The sequence below is a fragment of the Silene latifolia genome, chromosome 9 (assembly GCF_048544455.1).
Source record: "Silene latifolia isolate original U9 population chromosome 9, ASM4854445v1, whole genome shotgun sequence".
Lineage (NCBI taxonomy): Eukaryota > Viridiplantae > Streptophyta > Magnoliopsida > Caryophyllales > Caryophyllaceae > Silene > Silene latifolia.
In genome coordinates, this window is record NC_133534.1 from 72,693,174 (window position 1) to 72,713,499 (window position 20,326).

The 20,326-nt window shown below is 39.6% G+C and overlaps 1 long non-coding RNA gene across 2 annotated transcripts; it reads right to left on the minus strand.

The window, feature by feature from the left end:
• Window positions 1-6,557: 6,557 nt before the first annotated feature.
• On the minus strand, window positions 6,558-18,746 carry LOC141599924 (uncharacterized). 2 transcript variants are annotated; one of them, XR_012524031.1, is made up of 3 exons: window positions 15,456-18,746; window positions 15,291-15,361; window positions 6,558-10,336 (listed from the first exon to the last, which is right to left on the minus strand). It is a non-coding gene; the product is annotated as an uncharacterized LOC141599924 (long non-coding RNA). The 2 variants fall into 2 exon arrangements; XR_012524030.1 differs by lacking the exon at window positions 6,558-10,336 and adding an exon at window positions 14,405-14,520.
• Between the last annotated feature and the right edge of the window lie 1,580 nt (window positions 18,747-20,326).

Consider the following 20,326-nt stretch of genomic DNA (forward strand, 5'->3'; position numbering starts at 1 on the left):
TAAACTATTTATAATATTTAGAGACAAGGCCTTAACCTTTGTCTCAAGGAGCCCAAACAGATTTACATTATTCATATGCATGAACCACTTAACATGTTTTTGTTTGGTAGGATTATTCAGGCCCCTAACATTCCAAAACCCAAGGTTATGCATTCCTCACCACAAGGCGAGGAACACTACCACTTATCCCAATGCCTACCTTGGGTGTAGGAGTATTCAAGGTTTCGAGAAAGGTATGTTGCCCAAATCTGTGTACAGTATACCCCCCTTCACTGATATCTTATCTACTGAGTCTCCCTATTGCAGTAGCCTTAGCACGAGCAGGAGCAGGCCCCATAGAATAAGTCCCAGAGGATTGCCAGACCACGGGGGTTTAAAGTTGTGTTTCAACAGGGGTAGTTGCTGCTATAACTACAGCAGGGGGAGAATGGACAGGAGTCTTGACTGGTTTATCTTTCTGAACATTCTCAGTAGATTTGGTCTTAGGTTTCCATACTTTTGCAGCAGGTTTCTTGGTATTAGGCACCACTGACTGTGTCTTCTTAGTTCTCCTACACTCAGTTGTAGTATGCCCAATACCTTTACAACCAGCACACACCACAGGCTTCCATTAATACTCAACACCAATAATAAAGAGATCACCATGTTCATCTAAAAACTTTACTTTGTCAGGTAGAGGGTCACCAATCATTAATTCAATCATAACCCTAGCATACCCAATCCTAGTTTTATCCTCTGTAGCCAAATCACACTTGATAAATTTCCCAATTAGTCCTGAGATACGAGCAAGACCTTTACCCCAGAATTTCAGAGGGAGTTTATGTAACTTGACCCACACAGGTACTGATTTAACTTCATGCTTAACAAGTTCCACATCAGGGGTCCAAGGCTTAATTATGAGGGGCTTATTGTCAAAAACAAAATGTCCTTGCCTTAAGATAGCATCTTTAGCAGCCTTTGAGAGAAAGCATACCATGAACACACCATTAGGTAAAAAGGAAAGCTTATCTACCTGATGATTAATCCATAGTCTCCTGATGTAGCCTTCAACAATGTCCCAGGGAGGGTTAGCTCCTAGAATAAAGCAATAGACAGAGTTCTTCCAGTATTCAAGCTCCACTTTCACCTCCTCAGCAGTAAATTGAAGTAAACCAGAAGGCTCCTCCTCAATGACTGGCAAAGACGTGACATTGTTGCTATCCTCTGCCTCCTCTGTTTCATCTTCCACCAAGACCTCAAGATTCAAAGCAGGAATTCCGAAAACTTCATGAACGGATTTCTCCTTAAGAACATCCGCACTTGTAGGTCCTCTTGCTATTTCTTAGATTTAATTGTGTATAAATCTTGATTATACCCTTATTTGAGCAATTACATGGTTTAAAGTTGGATTTCGAATTCTAGGGTTTGCTAAAAATGAAATACCCTCTGTTTTGTTGATTAACATTTGGTTTGAGACAACTTGAAGCTGGTAACGATGTAATGAGTAAAGTATTTGGTAATTTTTCTGATAAAATTTGTCGTAAAAGTTCGTCACAAAATTTGTTTACCATTGAAAAGCAGTCCGTCTTTTGCGGTAAGTGTTGATGTGTCAATCTCTTTGTTAAAGCTTGTTTCCTTGCAGCATGGTGAAAACCAGAGGCCTACCCAACAAGAGGATCCGTCCTAATGTCCAACTTGAGACGAGCCAGTCAAGCAGTGGACCTGTAGTTCCACCGGTGGAGGCATATCCATCGGTAGTTTTCTCTGATTTCAAGCAGTGCAAGGCCTTTGTAGCCTTGATGAAGTGTCCTTTCCGACCTACTCGGTGTGTGAACCCCGGGATTTTAGAGACCTTGGGGATTAGGGGAGATATAATTCATATATTTGAGATTTTGGGAATGAAGGGGTTATATCATTTAAGGAAGAAGTCCTACCCCCATCTGACCTTAGAATTCCTGAGCTCGTATGAGTATGATAAGAAGGAGAAGACCGTCTCCTTCCGTCTCATGAATGAGGATCACGAGCTGACTTTGGATGAGTTTGCGGGCCATATGGGTTTGGAGGAGGAGGGGACGGGATACCTGAGTGATGTTGCTAAGAATAGTGGTGCCCCTCTTTACCTTCCTTTCTTGACTGTCCGACCTGCCCCTAGTGCCAGTGCTATGCTGATTAATAATGTGCAGCATGTTTCCCTTCATATGTTCCTTAGGATGATGACTTATTTGTTGTATGCGAGAGATGATGTGAGTAAGCTAAATTCTCATGAGGTCATGTTACTTGTGTCTTACCTTAACTTGCACCGTAGGAAGCCGGTTTATTATAGTGCTCCAGGGATAGTGTGCTCTAGTCTGGAGCGTATGACATAGTCTGAGACCCGACACATTGCTTGTGGGGCCATAGTGACCCGCCTAGCTCAGCGACTGGCTGATTTTGAGGCCCCACCTCTTGAGGGGGATGAGTATGTGGAGACTGTTCCTACCATGGACGCCCAGTATTGGCGTCAGAATAGGTGGTTGAGGAAGTTGGATGACGGGTCTTATGCCTGGAGGGTGAGGGGATCTATGTGGATGGTACTTCTTGACCCTGCCCGTCTCCCTGTTGTTGACCATTTGGCTGAGTGGGAATCCTGTGCTATACCTAGGCCTGAGCCCCAAACCTATCTGATTGATCCTACTATTCTTTTGGACCTACCTGAGCCGGTCACTGTGCCTGAGGGACAGCAGCAGGCACCTCCCCCACCTCGAGAGCGCCGTAAGGTCAGGCAGTCTAAGACAGATCCGGTCGTACCTGAGCCCTCTTACTCCGCCCCTGACTTCTACCCTTACTAGTACTCACCCTACCCCACAGTGCATGACCCCAAGATGCAACCGAGTGACTTGGCTGAGCGGATCTCCACTACTTTGGTGCTCCGCAACATGCATGAGATGGCCCATAACCAGGGCATAGGAACACAACTAGCACAGCCTGTCTGGTGGAGAGGACCTGGAGTGGACATGGGAGTCTTCCACAGCTACGGAGTTGATCCTGGGTTACTGGAGGCCACCGGAGGAGACAGAGTTTGGCTGCCTCGCGGGACCATGGGGAGCCAACTACGGTAGCCAGCTAGGAGAGGATTACTCAGCAGCAGCAGGCTTTCCAGGAACGGGTAGTTCGGGTGCAGGTACTTCTGGTGCAGGTGGTGACGATAACATGGAGGAGGGTCCTGGCTTTTGATCCTTTTGTTGTATTGTCTGGATTGGTTTCCTTGTGTTGGATGTGTATTTTGCTGGATTTATTTCTTACTGTTGGATGACCGTACTTGGCCATAAGGCCGTTACTTACTTTAGCTTATCGTGTGGAGACGTGTTGGATTTCGTTGTGTTTAGTAATATTGTAGGGAGTTTGGTTGCAGGATAAGTCGTGAATGCATTGTGTGAACCGCGTCAAATGCTCTCTGCCTATCACAGCTCAACCGAGTATAGACACTACTCGACCGAGTATACAATTATACTCGACCGTGTAGAGCTTACTCGACCGAGTAGCCACTCATACTCGGCCGAGTATTACTGTTACATGGACATTATGTGATTGATAATTATGAATTGTAAGGGTTATGTGAACATTTGTATGACAGAGTGTGTGGGTGCTTCATAGTGTAGCTTAGTGTAATAAATTGTCCAAAAGATGGACTAAGATCACGTCACAGATATGAAATGGCTTGGATAGCGTATCAATTTATGAATGTTTAGTCATAGGGCAGTGGTTGACATCAAGGAACTTAAATTGTTCAAGGTGATGCATGAGTCTTTAAATAATATGGAAAGGTAACGCAATAACAAGAAAATGTTGTAGCTGCCATGAGTCTTATCCGTATATATATTGGTTACAGTGATAACAAGTCCAACTGGATGAGCGAAACTGGTGGTCAGTATGTGACTAAAATAACAGATAATGCATAAAGCTGTTACCATTTGATTACATCATCTTTAGATGTATATAGACTACTTAATTTCCGTCACTTTCTGTTGCTATGTATCACAATGGTGTAATGTCATAGATTAAGTTTCGCAACATGATCTAAAGTCATTACAGTCTGTGAGTAATATCACAGTTAGGAGGTATGTGTTAATTGTGGGTATGGGAGTGGTTAGTGGTGAACTTCGGGGACGAAGTTCCTTTAAGAGGGGAAGAGTAATGTCACGGAAACAAATGGTTAATTATGCCTATAATACTTGAAATCACATGTATGTATGTATGTATGTTAGTATTCGGAATTACATTCATGTATGTATGTTAGTATTCAGATTTACATTCATGTTACAGGTTATTGTAGTTACACTTACGTTTCCTTGAAGCTGTATCTATGTCATAGTCAAGTGATATGAATGTGCGTTGAACCACTCTGTATGGGTGTGTGGGACGTGTACTTTTCTGACGTGTACTGTGGTGGTTGGGTATTGTTTTATAGTTGTGTATTATTGTTAGTTGTTGTGTTGCTTTTAACAAGAGGGTGCATATGAATTCATTATTTCCTGTAAGTTTTGTGTGTGATAGTTGATGGCCAGTAATACTTGGAAGAATAGTTGCGATGGATGATTGTTGTTTGAGTAAGGTGGTGTGTTGGTAGTGTCAGGATGGTCTGAGTTTGTACGCCTTTATGTAGATGGATAGTGTCATAGTGCGTAACCCTGTGGTGAGTGGCGTGTGGGCTGAACTTCGGGGACGAAGTTGTTTTAAGGGGGGAAGACTGTAATACCCAGGATATTCAAGGACTCTGTTGATCGACCCTGTTGACCAAGACAGACAGTATGGATGAATGGGTGAGGGATCAGGCTTATAACATGAGCTTTATAGGATTGCTTACTCGACCTAGCAGAGGCTACTCGGTCGAGTATCACCTATACTCGACCGAGTAGAGCCTACTCGGCCGAGTACTCCAGTACTCGACCGAGTATGGCTGCTGTCGACGCGTTAATATAAAACGCAAGTTCGCGAGATTCATTTCATTTGCCATTTCTTCGACAGTTCCTCTTTCTCTAACCCTAGCCTATCTCCCTCTCCTATCACCCCATTTCTATACACCCTCATACATATAGCCTAAACCTCCACCATGGGTAGGACGGGATTCGCTTAGGAAGGATGGCGTACGTGGTGGTCGTCTATGTCGCCGTCGATGCGCTTTGTTAGGTAAGTCTCTGCCTTGTGTTTCTTTTGGGTGGTTTATTGAGGATAGTTGTGTAATAGGAAGTGGTTATCGTTGTAGGATGCATATTGGAGTCCTGATTGGCTGTATATGGATGTATTTCATGGTTTGTGACGAGGTAGGGTTTCCCTACTCAGTACTGTTAATTGATTGAGATTGTTATTGTTTCATAATTATTTTTATCTGCTGATCATCGGTGTCCGGGCGTTGTTGTGACGGTGTGGGTGTGGAGATGTTGTGACAGCTGTGATGTTGTGTGTGTTGTGTTTGTGGTGGAGTCACTTGCGGGAGTGGCTTCACACCCTAGTTCGCCCTCCGTGGAACCCGCCACGGGAGGGGATGTGCACATTAAGGGACAGGGATTGTTAGTCGCTCGTTGATGAGATGGACTAGGTGGGATGGGCTGCGGTCACCCACTGGCGACGAGGATTACCTATTGCGATGGGTAATCTGGCAGGGCTACACACTTCCGTGTGTAGTCGGTTACTGTGCGAGTTCGGGAGACTGGGTTAAAGGATGATCAGCTGGTTACATTGTTTATTTGCTTTACATATGATTAGTCGGTACTGACCCCGTGTTGTTTTGTGGTATCTGCGGTGATCCATTCGGGGATGGTGAGCAGTGGGCTTAGCAGGTACTGTGCTAGTGGCTGCTAGGATTGGAGGGACCGAGTCATCACGCTACCAGTCTAGAAGTGTTGTAACATGAGTTGTTGTGGTCTTTATCTTTTGTATAAAGAGTTTGTATAGAGTCTTATTGTATAAGGTACATTAATATTTTATAAATGTTCTTTTGTTGTCTAATTTGATCTACTTCCTCGGGAAACCGAGATGGTGACACCTCCATACACTGGAATGGTCCTTGGTAAGACATCCTGGTGTGCGGGGGTGTTACAATTACGTCACTAGATAATGGTTAATTGATAGAGTTAGTATTATTCGGTAGCAATATCTCTATATATATATGGATTACTTAATTTCCGTCACATTATATTGCTATGGGTCGTAATTGTGTAACGTCATAAATTAAGTTTCGTACCATGAATCAATGTTAGTCGCAGTTTGTGTGTAATGTCACTATTAGGATATAGGTGTTGATTTTGGGAACGGGGAAGTTATTAGTAGTGAACTTCGAGGACGAAGTTCCTTTTAGAGGGGAAGAGTAATGTCGCAAAAGCAAATGATGAAATTATGTCTATAGTATTTGAAATTACATTTATATTACATGTATTGAAGTTGCATGTATGATTCCTTGTAGTTGCATTGAAGTTTCGCGGATGTGTATCTTTGCTTGTTGTTGTGTTACTTTTAAAAAGATGGTGTATAATGAAAAACAGGTGGTATGGGATAGGAACATATTTTGCTGTGAATCTGTGATAGGATTATTTCTCTGTATGTTTTGTGTGTGATAGTTGTTGACCGATAATACATGGGAGAATAGTCGTGGTCGTATGGTGTATGTTTTGTGTGTGATAGTTGTTGATCGATAATACATGGGAGAATAGTCGTGGTCGTATGGTCGTTTGTCGGAATAATGTGGTGCGGTGGTGGTATCAAGGATGGCCAGAGTTCGTATGTCTTTATGTATGTGGGTTGTGTTCATAATGCGTAACCTTGCTGTTGGTGTCGTGGGGACTGAACTTCGGGGACGAAGTTCTTTTTAAGGGGGGAAGACTGTAATACCCAGGATATTTAGGGACTCTGTTGACGAATGGGTGAGGGACTAAGATTGGAACATGAACCTTATAGGATTGATTACTCGACCTAGCAGAGGCTACTCGGCCGAGTATCGTCTATACTCGACCGAGTAGAGCCTACTTGGCTGAGTACTCCAGTACTCGACCGAGTATGGCTGCTGTTGACGTGTTAATATAAAACGCAAGTTCGCGAGATTCATTTCATTTCTTATTTTCTCGACAGTTCCTCTTTCTCTAACCCTAGCCTGCCACTCTCTCTCCTATCACCCCAACCTCCATACACTCTCATATATATAGCCTACATCTCCACCATGGGAAAGACGGGATTCGCTTAGGAAGGTTGCGTGCGTGGTCGTCGTCCGTGTCATCATTGATTCGCATCATTAGGTAAGTCTCTGCCTTGTGTCTTCTAGTAGGTTATTGAGGATAGTTGTATAATAGGGGATGGCTATCGTTGTAGGATGCATATTGGAGTCTTGCTTGGCTGTGTGTGGATGCTTTTCATGGCTTGCGACGAGGTAGGGTTTCCCTACTCGGTTACTGTTAATTGATTTAAGATTGTGTTTGTTTTGTAATTGTTGTTATCTGCTGATCATCGGAGTGTGGGTGTTGTGGTGACGGTGGTGATGTGGTTGTGTTGTGACGGTTGTGGTGTTGTAACAGATGTGATGCTGTGGTGTGTGTGATTGTGGTGGAGTCACTTGCGGGAGTGGCTTCACACCCTAGTTCGCCCTCCGTGGAACCCGTCACGGGAGGGGATGTGCACATTAAGGGATAGGGATTGTTAGTCGCTCGTTGAGGAGCTGGACTTGGTGAGGATGGGATGCGGTCCCCCACTGGCGGAGTGGATTACCTGTTGTGATGGGTAATCTGGCAGGGCTACACACTCTGGTGTATAGTCGGTTACTGTGGAGAATGATCAGCTGATTACATTGTCTGTTTATCTTTATTGATTATACAGTACTGACCCCGTTGTTGTTTTGAAAAATATGCTGTGATCCATTCGGGGATGGTGAGCAGGTACAGTTGGTTGTAGCTGCTGGGCTTGGAGGGATCGAGTAATCACGCTATCGGTTTAGAAGTGCAACGTAGAGTTATAGTAGTCTCTATAATCACATGTTGTTAGTTTTGTATCGAGTTGTAAAGAGTACGATAATGTATTATTAATGTACTTTTATTGTCTATTTGATATACTACCTCGGGTAACCGAGATGGTAACACCTCCATATACTGGGATGGTCCTTGGTAAGGCATCCTGATGTACGGGGGTGTTACAGTCTCACCCGTGTTATTTCTCATATTGTTTGGTTATATTCAAAGGATGGTAAATATTCAGTTAAGTCAGGGCTTCCATTTTATCCGAGGACGTAAGGAGCAGAGTAAGGGAAGAGAGGGGGCGAGCGAGCTACCTAAGTTCTGGTTGAAGCTATGGCACGTAGACATTCCTCCCAAGGTTAGGAGTTTCTTGTGGAGGGCTTATTCGGGAGCTTTACCAAATGGACTTAATTTGCATAAATGAGGCTCCCGTTGTTTATTGGCAGTGGAAAGAGATGTTCATGTGCTCCTCTTTTGCCCATTTTCTCGTGATATATTGGGAAGCCGCGGGGTTTGATCCCTAAAGGACGAATGGGAGAATATTACGACTATGGCGGCGGATCTGGTTTTGCAGCGTAATCTAGAGGAGAGACAAAGCATAATGCTTATGTTGCTGTGGGTATGTTGGAATGCGCGCAATTGTATGTTTGATGGTGAGGCGAGGAGCGAACCAAAAATGAGAGATGCTGATGATGCATGAGGGTACTGGAGAGCATGGAGGGATATGCAGGTGGTCTGTCCAAGATTCAAGCAACTACGTGCTGAAGTACATGAGAGGTGGAGTCCGCCTGATGTCGGGTTTTACAAAATTAATTTGGATGCGGCAGTTATGGGTGACGTGGGTTGTGGACTTGCGATGGTTATCCACTTAGCCGGGATTATAATGGGAGCGTTGTGAGAGTGGATGTTATATAGGTTAAGGAGTGATGGGCTCTGGATATAGAGGAGCCTATGGCTGCTGAATTTGGGTTAACGACGGCGAGACAAATGGGTCTAGAGAATATCAATTCGGAAGTTGATACCATGGTTTTGATTAGTATGATGAAGGCTGCTTCTTTCGCTGCAAATTACTTGGGAAATATTGGTAGAGTTTTTCTGAACTTAGCTAGTTTTTTTTTTTGTGTCGAGTTTAAGTTTGTTAGGCTGGACGGAAACATAGTACTCATTGTATGGCGCATCTATCCCTGATGTCCTACTCAACTAGAATTTGGATGGACTCCGAACCGGATGATATTTCTGTGATTGTTACCTTAGATTTATTGTCCGCTTTAGGCTAATCTATTAATATAAACTCCATTCTCAAAAAGTAAATTTAATTCTACTTTGTAGTGTCTTAAATGGAAAAATTTGCAGATTTGCTTAATTTTTTAGTAGATAATAAAGATAAAATTACTCGGGATTTTGGAATTTCTCCCTTATTGTTGTTGAGAAGGGTGTAGATGTTCACACAATAATGTCATCGATAGATATACTAAGAAAATTATAACGCTCCCACTAACCTTCTTGTACACACATGGATCCTCCTCAAAATGCACAAAATTAAACTTTTCAATTGTCGTGTGAAAACGGATATTCCAGCTACGAGAAGCTTGTTTAATCTTTAAATGGACCGCTGAAACTTACATACTTTATCAGTAGCATATCGCAATGTGAAACCTTGAGGTTGAGTCATATAGACATCTTCCTTTAACTCCTCATTAAGAAAAGTTGATTTCACATCCATTAACCATATCTAATAATCATAGTATGCAGCGATAGAAAGCAGAATCCCAATATATTTGAGCATTGCCACAGAGAAGAACGTTTCTTCATAATCAATACCTTTGTTTTGATTATACCCCTTAGCAACGATACGGTCATTATAGGTATCAACTTTACCATCGGCTCCAATCTTTTCCTTAAACACCCATTTGCATCCAATGGGTTTGATGTCCTTAGAGTTATCAACCAAAGTCCACATTTTGTTGATTTTCATAGACTCCATCTTAGATTCCATAGCCTTAAGCCATTTCTCATGATCTGGCCTTGCCATAACCTCTTTAAAGCACATAGGATCATCATTTAGGTGAGCAATATTATGAATATGATTATCCTCACAATATTGCACAAATAGATTTAATCTCTTTGGCGCATGACGTACTATGAACCCCCGCGATAAACATAACATAAAATGAGTAAAATGCAGCGGAATTTATGAAAATTTTGAAACTTTTTGAAGTATAAAGCACGGCTTGAATAAAACACAACGGAAAGAAAGTACGCGGAAATAAAATATAGGTCCATACAACCACGATAGTCAAAAATGGGGAAAATATGTAAACTACTAGTCCAACGTACTCGCTAGCTCACACGTCTATAACCCCATAGATTGCGTCTTTACAAACCTGTCATTCATGTAAATATGAAAGCCACGGTCAGTGGGGAGTAACTCAAGATTCTCCCAGCCACATTTTGTCAATATAAACATAATTAAGCACTCAATTAAGCAAGGCATAGAAGACAATTACAAATAACTTCAGTATTAAATAACATGGATCAAACTTGTCTATTAAATGAAAGAGAACAAAATAAGCTAATACTAGCATGTTATAGGTTCAACTAATCACGTGAGGCATTTAAATAAAATAAAAACAAGTCTACGATAATTAGACACGAGCACGGATTCCAAGGAAATATGACATATGCAACTAACCAAAAATGCAAGACATTTACTACTCTTAGACTAAATTTTCCCCGGGTAGGACTTCGATAATAATACGGTCCTAGTCTAAACCTGGCCAGAATCTCAGAATTAATATTTTCCAATTCGACATACGGCAGAACAACCCGTATCCAAGACTCGATGACAGAACGAAATCGAGTACCCCAATCGCTAGAACAACACGAAAGTGGCGGAAAAGACTAAGATAAAACTCACTTGCCAGAACATCACAAGTGGGCCAATCCCGTACTTGCTAGAAAAGCAGAAGTAGGGCGTAAATATAAGTCAAGCAAAAAGGTGTAGCATAATCTATAAATAATATTAAAAGGCCAGCTTGAGCAACTATTTTACAATCCTTCCTAAAAAATGTGCCAAGTGGATTCACTAACATTACATGTAAATTGATTAGCCTAAACTCTTAACATTCCATCTAATTAGTTCCCTAAAACTAATTGTCCATTCAATGTCTTTCTCAATTAATTACATTAATGGTTGAAGAAAGTGAAAGAGGTTAACTACATCATGGTTTGTCTCTTTATTTTTTCCCAATCAATAATGTCAAATTTTTATGACCTTTAATGCTTCTATCCTATTCAACTTCTTGTGACATGTTATAAAATGTCATTTGAAATTTGAGATTCACGATAGTAATTTTTCATTGATATATGATTGTATGTTCTCCATTTCATTAGTTTTTATGATTCTTATAATTGAGTATTGTAAATTTTTATGTGATAGTTTGATTTTAATATCTTGTCAAACGTTTTATAGTCATTTTTTGTAATTTGACTCTAGGTGGATGATTTTTGAATGTCAAGGCAAAAGATAGATAGCTCATTGAGCTTGGCGGCGTAGTAGCAATAGAACTCAGATTCAAAACAACTCAATTAACGTCATTCAAAATTAGACTAATTCATTTCTCTTCTGCAAACCTAATCAAAATCCCTCCGTCAAATAAGAGATTTAGATGGAATACTCCCTTCTTCGGTTTCACCTTCCCCTTCCCTTATCTCCTCTCTTGCTTATATTCCATTTTTGTTATTCAAACACCCGCTAAAGATAAAAGACTTAAAAGACATTAATAGTTATAAATTACTAACAATTGGTCTGTTTTATGGGCTTCTTTTGTTTAATTTGATCTACCATGTTTGCTTGCATCATGCATTAATGAAGAATGAAGATATGGATTATCAATGGTTTGGGTTAGTATAAGTGATTCTAATTGTATGGTGCTTCGTTGCCTTTTACGGTATACTCAACTAAATTTATTTTCACAGCTAATTGAAAATATTTTAGGACTTGTATACACGGTTAACTTAGAGTTAACCTAAAGCACATTTATAAGTTCTAACCTATTTTGACATGTTGATACTCTTGATAGTATTTAGAATATTTTTTACGGGGTTGGTTGTAAAGGCATACTCTTGCAAACTCGAAAATGACTCGATTTCGACATGACTTGGTTGGAATTCTTGCAAACCCGAACAACCCTATTTCAAATTGACCCATCCAAAACCCAGTTCGATTGACCTGTTTGCTAGATCTACGACTACAAATAGCTTAAAGAATCAATTAGTGCTCCATTTACGAGTACATAATCAACATGTATGTTGATAATTAACCATATACTTACTTGAATTGGGCTTGGTTAGCATGTCACCAACAAGGTTATTAGCAAAAAATGGTCTTTAAGATTAAAACAGAAAAACTAACATGTTTAAAGTTAAAACCGGATACTTCCGTTTTAAATAAGAATTCGCTCGTGAAGATCAATATAGTCAAAAGACTCAAATAGAACCCAAATTATATTTTCCTCGACTAGCTTTATCACGATTGCTAACCAAACTTGGCCCAATTGCCACCTCAAAAAGTAGGGAAATGAAAGTTAGAATAGTATACTAAAACTACCCCGTGTATTGCATGAGTACAAGAACTAGTGACAATTTCACAAGGACACGACTCACCTCAATTAATCATGTAAAATAAATCATCCGTATTTGAAATATGATCAATAAATGAGATTGAATGAATTAAATCTCATTTTATAAATAAAATATGACATTTCATACAATTATGCCGTAATTAAATAATAAATTTCACATCTATGATTCATGTGAGAAAAAATGTAAGTGAACGGTAAATAATGAATTATATCCTATAAAACACTAGACGGGATTCAAATATATCAAGCACGAACCCAAGCCAAACACGGTTAAGACAAACCAACAACATCACTAGGCCACGGCTCAGCCACCACTAGCCACGACCAGCACTGCCTAGCCAGGACTAGCACTGCCTAGCCACGGCTAGCCACTGCCCAGCCACGACCAACGTATAAAATTCACTTTGAGATCATTTTAAGACAAGTTTTTACGCATGAAAAGGATGAAAATTCTCCCATACAAATGACCCAATTTATACATGGATATGCACTTGAGACGGAAGCTAACAAATTGGATCAAATCAACACTAACCATTCGACCAAAACAGTCCATATAACCGTCCAAAATAGTCCGAATACACGCCCAAACAACTTACTTTGCACTACAATAAAATGGCACTTGCGTCACGAATTATGCCACGGGAATTTGAGATTCGTGGCAGAAATTTGCTTGGCCACGGGAAAAAAGTTTGATTAAATTGGTATGAAAAACTATGCCACGAAAAAATATTACCGTGGCAAGTAACTGATTTTAGCCACGAATTATGCCATGGTTGTGGCTAAGCGTTGCATTTAGCCACGAATTAGGCCACCGACCGTGGCTAAGCGTTGCATTTAGTCACGAATTAGGCCACGACCGTGACTAATAATTCCTTTTAGCCACGGTAAACCACGATCGTGGCTAATTGTTGTTTTTTGCCACGAGCTACGTAATAAATCATTATCGTGGTGAACAATATTTTTGAGCCCAATTTAGGTAATTGTCATAAAAAATAATTTCAGACATGAGTACATACGAAAATATTCAATTTGCTTAAATAACTTTAGTGATCTTTGTCACATTGGTACCTATAATGGTCCAAGTAAATATTTTAATATCATAGTCCATAGTTTTTTTTGAATGATTGTCGAACATATTTTTTATTTTTGTTTAAAATCATCGTATTCTTCAAAGTAAAATTTTATGTACTACGTACCCTACTTTTTACCAAAATATTTTGACAGATATAAACTCCTAAACACGAGTTAGTATGTAATAATATTCTTTTTTCAATTGTAGTGTCGTAAAGGTAATCGTTGAAACAAAAATCAAATTTTTAATGGGGCTAGTCAAACTTCATACAACAACATCCATTTCAATAACATTTAGTTAAATTCATTTCAAAAGGGGGCTTAACAACAATAAAAAAGGGAGAAAGAATAAAAGGTAAATAAATGATTGTAAAGGAGGGATTATGACTTTAATCTTGATTATTGTAAGACCTCTTCTACAAGAATTAGTAAAACTCTATTCACCAACAAACATCGGGACAGAGGGAATATGAGTATATGACTTTGTATTATTATAAAACCGTCTCGTACAAGAATTAGTAAACATTATTGACCAAAAAAGGATTTTTTGTGAAGTGTATTGTAATAAAACGTAAACAAATGATGGAGATGGAGGAAATATAATATAAAAGTGATTATTGTAAAACCATTTAACAAAAAAAAATTAATAAAAATGCATTATGGAGGGAAAAAAAACACAAAGACCACACATATATAACCCATGATCATCACCCACAAACTTTCATTACTTAAACAAAACCAAAGTCAAATACACCACCAAAATCGAAAACCCATTCATACGCCTTACAAACCCTTGCTCAGTTGCTCCTACTCCGTTGAGCCTTTGAGGCTTTAGCAAACACACGGTCATCTGTCTACGAATCACACAAGACAAACGAGACGACATCAGTTAGTAGTCCTATCCCTAATACTCAATTTTTAAATTTTTTATTGGTAATTGTTTTTCTGCGTATTGTGAATTGTGGGATGTGAATTGGGGATTTTAATTTGCCTATTGGTATTTCGAATTGCCGATTATGAAGCGGGAGTTGGAAACTCGGGATTGTTAATTTTGGATCTTAAATTATTTGGTAGTTTCAATTTCCATTGTAATTTCCACTGTGTTAGTCTATTTCCTTTAATTATCTATTAAATTTCCATTTAATTATCTAATAATCGTGTTTATTAGTGCTCAAAATGTCTTATGTTCTTAAATTTTAACGTTCTTTGGCGTTTCATCTGTTTACGCATCCACGGCACACGGCTGATTTATGAGACACTAGTAAGTCGTTTATCTCTAGTAATTATAATTACTTATGCATTAGGACATTAGATTAGAGTTGCAGATTGTAAATTACGAATTAATACACGGTTCAAAGGCCATTATGAACCGTCTTAAGACAAATTTTTAAGCATGAAAAGGATAATATTCACCCATTTAAACTACCAAATTCATATATCCATTTCACCATGAAGCTAAAGTCACCATATTTTCTCAAATTAGTCATAGAAATCTTGTATAAAACCGTTTTATCCAACACAACATGAAAATTCATAAGGCTAACAATTCATGTCACAAAAGAGTAAAACACCACTAAATAACACACAATATCAACAAAATGTCGAGTCATCCTATCACCGTTACCTTAGCTCTTCAATCCTCTAAAGAATCGTCCATCACAAAGCTATCTTCCTCCGGGTTATCCAAGTTTAAACCTAAAACACACAATAAACGGCTTAAGCATGGAAATCCGAGCAAAAAAAGGTCACGGCCGAAATGGAAGAGAAGAAAAGCAGATATTTTTCTTACATAGAAGGATGGGGGACGGAATAAGTAGAATATAGGCGTGAAAATGAGTCGATTTGGATAAGAATTGAGCAAGTTATGGGGTTTTTAGTGAAATGGAGGTAGTTGTGAAAATGGAGGTGGTGGAGAAGATGAAGTTTGCTGAAATTTTGGTGAAAAAGGTTGATGGTAGGGTTTTAGGATAAGGGTTAGGTGGAGAGAAAAAGATAAGTGATTGGTCCATAGTCATACTAGGCCCAACTCGTGAATTGAGTCTTTTTTTTTCACTAAAAACTACGTTCCAGCCTACTACAAACTTAAGACGGAAATTATTATCATTATTAGTATTATACGACTAAAACTATACTTTTATAGAAATTAGGTCTCAAAAATATAATAATTTAAATAAAGCGATAAAAATATTTTAAAACTATTTTGCAAAAAAGTGGGTGTTACAATCACCCCTCCTTTTAAAAAGTTTCGCCCTCGAAAACTGAAGCAAGGGAGATTACCTTACAAAAAAAAAAAAAAACTAGGGTACTTGATACGCGTGGTAGCTTCCGGTTCCCACGTCTCTTCTTCCACATTGCCACACTTCCACAACACCTTCACCAAGGGCACAACTTTACTCCTCAACTTCTTATCCTTCTTATCCAAAATGTGAATCAGTCTCTCTTCAAAAGAAAGACTAGGCTCAAGCTCGGGAATTTCATTTTGCAACACATGACTTGGGTCGCTAATGTACTTCCTAAGTTGAGACACATGGAAAACATCATGAACTTTACCCAAACTCGGTAGCAAATTCAATTTGTAAGCTACGACACCAATTCTCTTCACAACATCATAGGGTCCATTGTACTTTGGACTCAACTTTCCTTTGACTCCAAACCTCTTTACTCCTTTCATTGGGGATATCTTCAGGAACACTTTATCACCAACTTTGAATTCCAAGGGTCAACGACGAACATCGCCATAAGACTTTTGGCGATCTTAAGCGGCTTTTATTCTCTCTCGGATGATCTTCACTTGGTCAATTGTCTCGTCTAGCTTATCGGGTCCTAGATCACGAACATCACTTGCATAATCCCAACAAATCAAATTACGACACTTACTTCCATACAAGGCTTCATAAAGGGCCATCTTGATAGAAGCATGATAACTGTTGTTGTAGGAAAATTCCACCAAAGGTAAGCTCTTCTCCCAACTAGCATGAAAGTCAAGGGCACAAGCACGCAACAAATCTTCATGATTTTGAATCGTCCTTTCGGTTTATCCATCGGTAGCGGCATGAAAAACGGTACTCATCATCGATAACTTACTACCCATAGCATCTTACAAGGCCTTCCAAAATCTCGAACAAAACCTCGGGTCACGATCCGACACGATCTCCTTAAGAACACCATGGTAACGAACGTTCTCCTCAACATAGGCACTAGCAAGTCGATCTAAACTCCAAGTCTCCTTGATAGGAATGAACCTAGCACACTTGGTCAACCTATCCATAATTACTCAAATGACATCCTTTCCACCAACGGTTAGGCAAAGCCAATTACAAAATCCATGGAGATGGACTCCCATTTCCACAAAGGCACATCCAACGATTGTAGCAAACCTCCAGGTCTCTTATGCTCATTCTTCACTTGTTGACAAGTGAGACACCTTCCAACATATGACACTATGTCCTTCTTCATGTTAGGCCACCAAAATTGAAGCTTCAAGTCCTTATACATCTTGTCTCCTCCGGGGTGAATCAAATAAGGGAATAGATGGGCTTCATCAAGAACTCTCTTCCTAATTAAACAAAATCTAGAATATACAGACAGCCTTGGTAACGATGATATCCACTAGCATCAATCCCACAATCTTTAGCTTTCCCTTCAAGAAGCTTGGCTTGAAATCTTTTGAAAGTAGCATCGTCCACTAAGTTATCACGAATCGCATGAAGAAGAACGGGTTCGGCAACCATAGCACCAAGGTATACAAAACCACTCTCCACAAGTTGCAAACTTAACTTACGAAACTTGGCACAAAGGTCATCAGGAATCACACGAAAGGCACTCAAGGAATGAATAGACTTCTTACTAATGGCATCGGCAACCACATTCGCTTTTCCTTCATGATACAACAACTCCATGTCATAATCATTCAACAACTCTAACCAACGCCGCTGCCTTATATTCAAATCCTTCTGGGTGCAAATATACCTCAAAATCTTATGATCGGTGTAGATACGACAATGGACTCCAATGAGGTAATGTCTCCACATCTTCTAAGCATGAATGACGGCGGATAACTCAAGGTCATGAGTAGGGCAGTTCACCTTATAAACCCTCAATCGACACGAAGCATAGGCAATGACCCTCCTATTTTACATGACAACGCACCGTAGGCCCAACTTATAAGCGTCGCAATACACGTCGAAGTCAAGTCTATCCTCGGGCAAGGGCAACACGGGGGTGGTCGTAAGTCTTCTCTTTAACTCTTGAAACGCCTCTTTGAAAGCCTCGGTCCACAAGAACTTGTTCTTCTTCTTCAACAGCTGGGTCATAGGCCTAGAAAGCTTCGAAAAATCCTTCACGAAGCGACGGTAGTAACCCGCCAAACCCAAAAAGCTACGAATTTCACCAACGTCGGTAGAGCTCTTCTACTCGATCACGACTTCTATCTTCGAAGGATCTACCATAACACCTTCCTTGGATATCACATGGCCAAGAAAAGATACCTTAGACAACCAGAATTCACACTTGGAGAAGTTGGCAAACCACTTTTGACGACGAAGAACCTCCAAAATGGTACGAAGATGATCGACAAGCTCTTCCCCGGACTTAGAAAAGATGAGAATATCGTCGATGAAAACCACAATGCACTTGTCCAAAAACTCACTAAAGGTTTGGTTCATTTGGTCCATAAAGATAGTGGGAGCATTGGTCAAACCAAAGGGCATCACCTTAAACTCGAAATGTCCATATCTCGAGTAACACCCTCGAATTTTCCATTTTGACATTTAAAATTTATTAAACCGTTTAATTACTTTATTTTATATTTTTGAACTATTCAATTTAATTCATTTTATTTCAAACACGATTTTTATAAAAGTAATATATAAAAGCTCATTTATATAAAAATATGTATTATTAAATTATATTTTTAAGGCATAATTTATATAAGAATATATGTATACGTATTTTTGGCCGGACAATAATAGTGACAATCATAATAATAATAATAATTCCCGTCTTAATTTCCGTCTAACATAGACCGTCGCATTTCAATTGGGAATCTTGACTAAACTCAGACCAACCAAATATCGACAACTCACTCACCTACCCTATCACACTCTACATTTATATATTACTATATATTATTATATATTATTATATTATATTATATATATATTATTATTATTACTATATACTCCATTATTGTTGTTGTTTTGATACCGTGTCCCCTGTATCCCCCACCCCCTCATTTCTCCTTCCTCTTTCGAAGTAACAAGCAGCAACAACAATGAACAACAGAACACCATACTCAACCCATTTTCGTCAACTTAAAACCCGGATCCCTCACCTGTTTCTCAACCAAACTCCATGATTTTTGTACCATTAGCTTCCCCTTCTCATTCCCCCTCTTTGTATATAAGAAAGACGCCATCTTGCCTTCTGTTTCTGTTCGGTCGTTCCTTTATGGCTCAAAAATCTTTGACAACTTCGTGTATGGTGATGTCTAGGAGCAAGCTTGGACAGTCTGGAGTAGCTTTGAGTCAAAATAGAGTTCGTTGAAGGAGTTATAAGGTAACGGTGATAGGTTACTCGACAAAAACGTCAAAATTCTGTCTTATTTATCGTTTTATGTGTCTTTGTTTGATAAAGTTCAGTTCTTTATATCCTTCCTCATTCGTATGCTCGATTTCATCGTTTCATTTCTGTCTTTATGCTCGGACTACTGATTGTTATGTGCTAACGGGTTGTGTTATATTTTCGTCTCAAAATGATGCTTGAATTGGATCGTTTTACTTGGATGGTCGAGCTTGGTTAAGATGATTTTGTGGGAAGGTGTTATTCATGTAGAATTGCATTTTATTTCCGTCTCAAATTGAAGCTGTTGGGGCTGTCGATTTCAGCTTGAAACCGTGACAGGGGGAAAGTGCGTGAGCCCTGTTTCAGGACGGGTGTGTGGTGACTATTTGCAGGTGATTTTTGGCTGAGTTGGGTCGTAATGGTGGTCTGTTTTAGGTCCGTTTTGGGTCTGATTTGGGACGGGATATAGAGTAGTAAAGGTTGGATAGTTAGTTTGGGAAATGAGCGAATAAATGCGTGTGTGTATGTACCCGTCTTAAGCTTGTCTTGTTTTGATTGTTGTTACACGATTTTGTTGATGGCTATTTGTATAGGTTTTGGTGGTTGGTTGTGGGTTGAACGGTGGTTGTTTTGGGGTGGAAATGGTGGCTGGTGGTGAGGCCGTGTACGGCTGATTTTCGGGTCGTGTAAGAGGCTGCTCAAACAACCCTTTGAACAGTGGTTATGGATGCTCTTGGTGCATAGTTCGAGTCATTTGAAATAATTAATTTCCGTCTCGTGTTTTATAAAACGCAATCCGTTAAACATTGTTCATTTATATATCTTCCTTTCATGATTTATAATTATAGAATTCCGTTATTCAATTATTTAAATTTCCGTCTCAAACATGCTCATTTACTCGTCTCGTTATTTAGCAATGTGGCAAATTGGGCTTGTTTTATATTATATGCTATTGGGCCATATAGGTGTTGTATTGTATTTAATAGGGCCTGTCATGGTGATTTAGCTGGGCTTGAAATGTTCATTTAGCTAGGCTTGTATGCCTCATGGTATTGGACCAACCCAATATCATGGTATAGACCTATGAATAGTCCATTT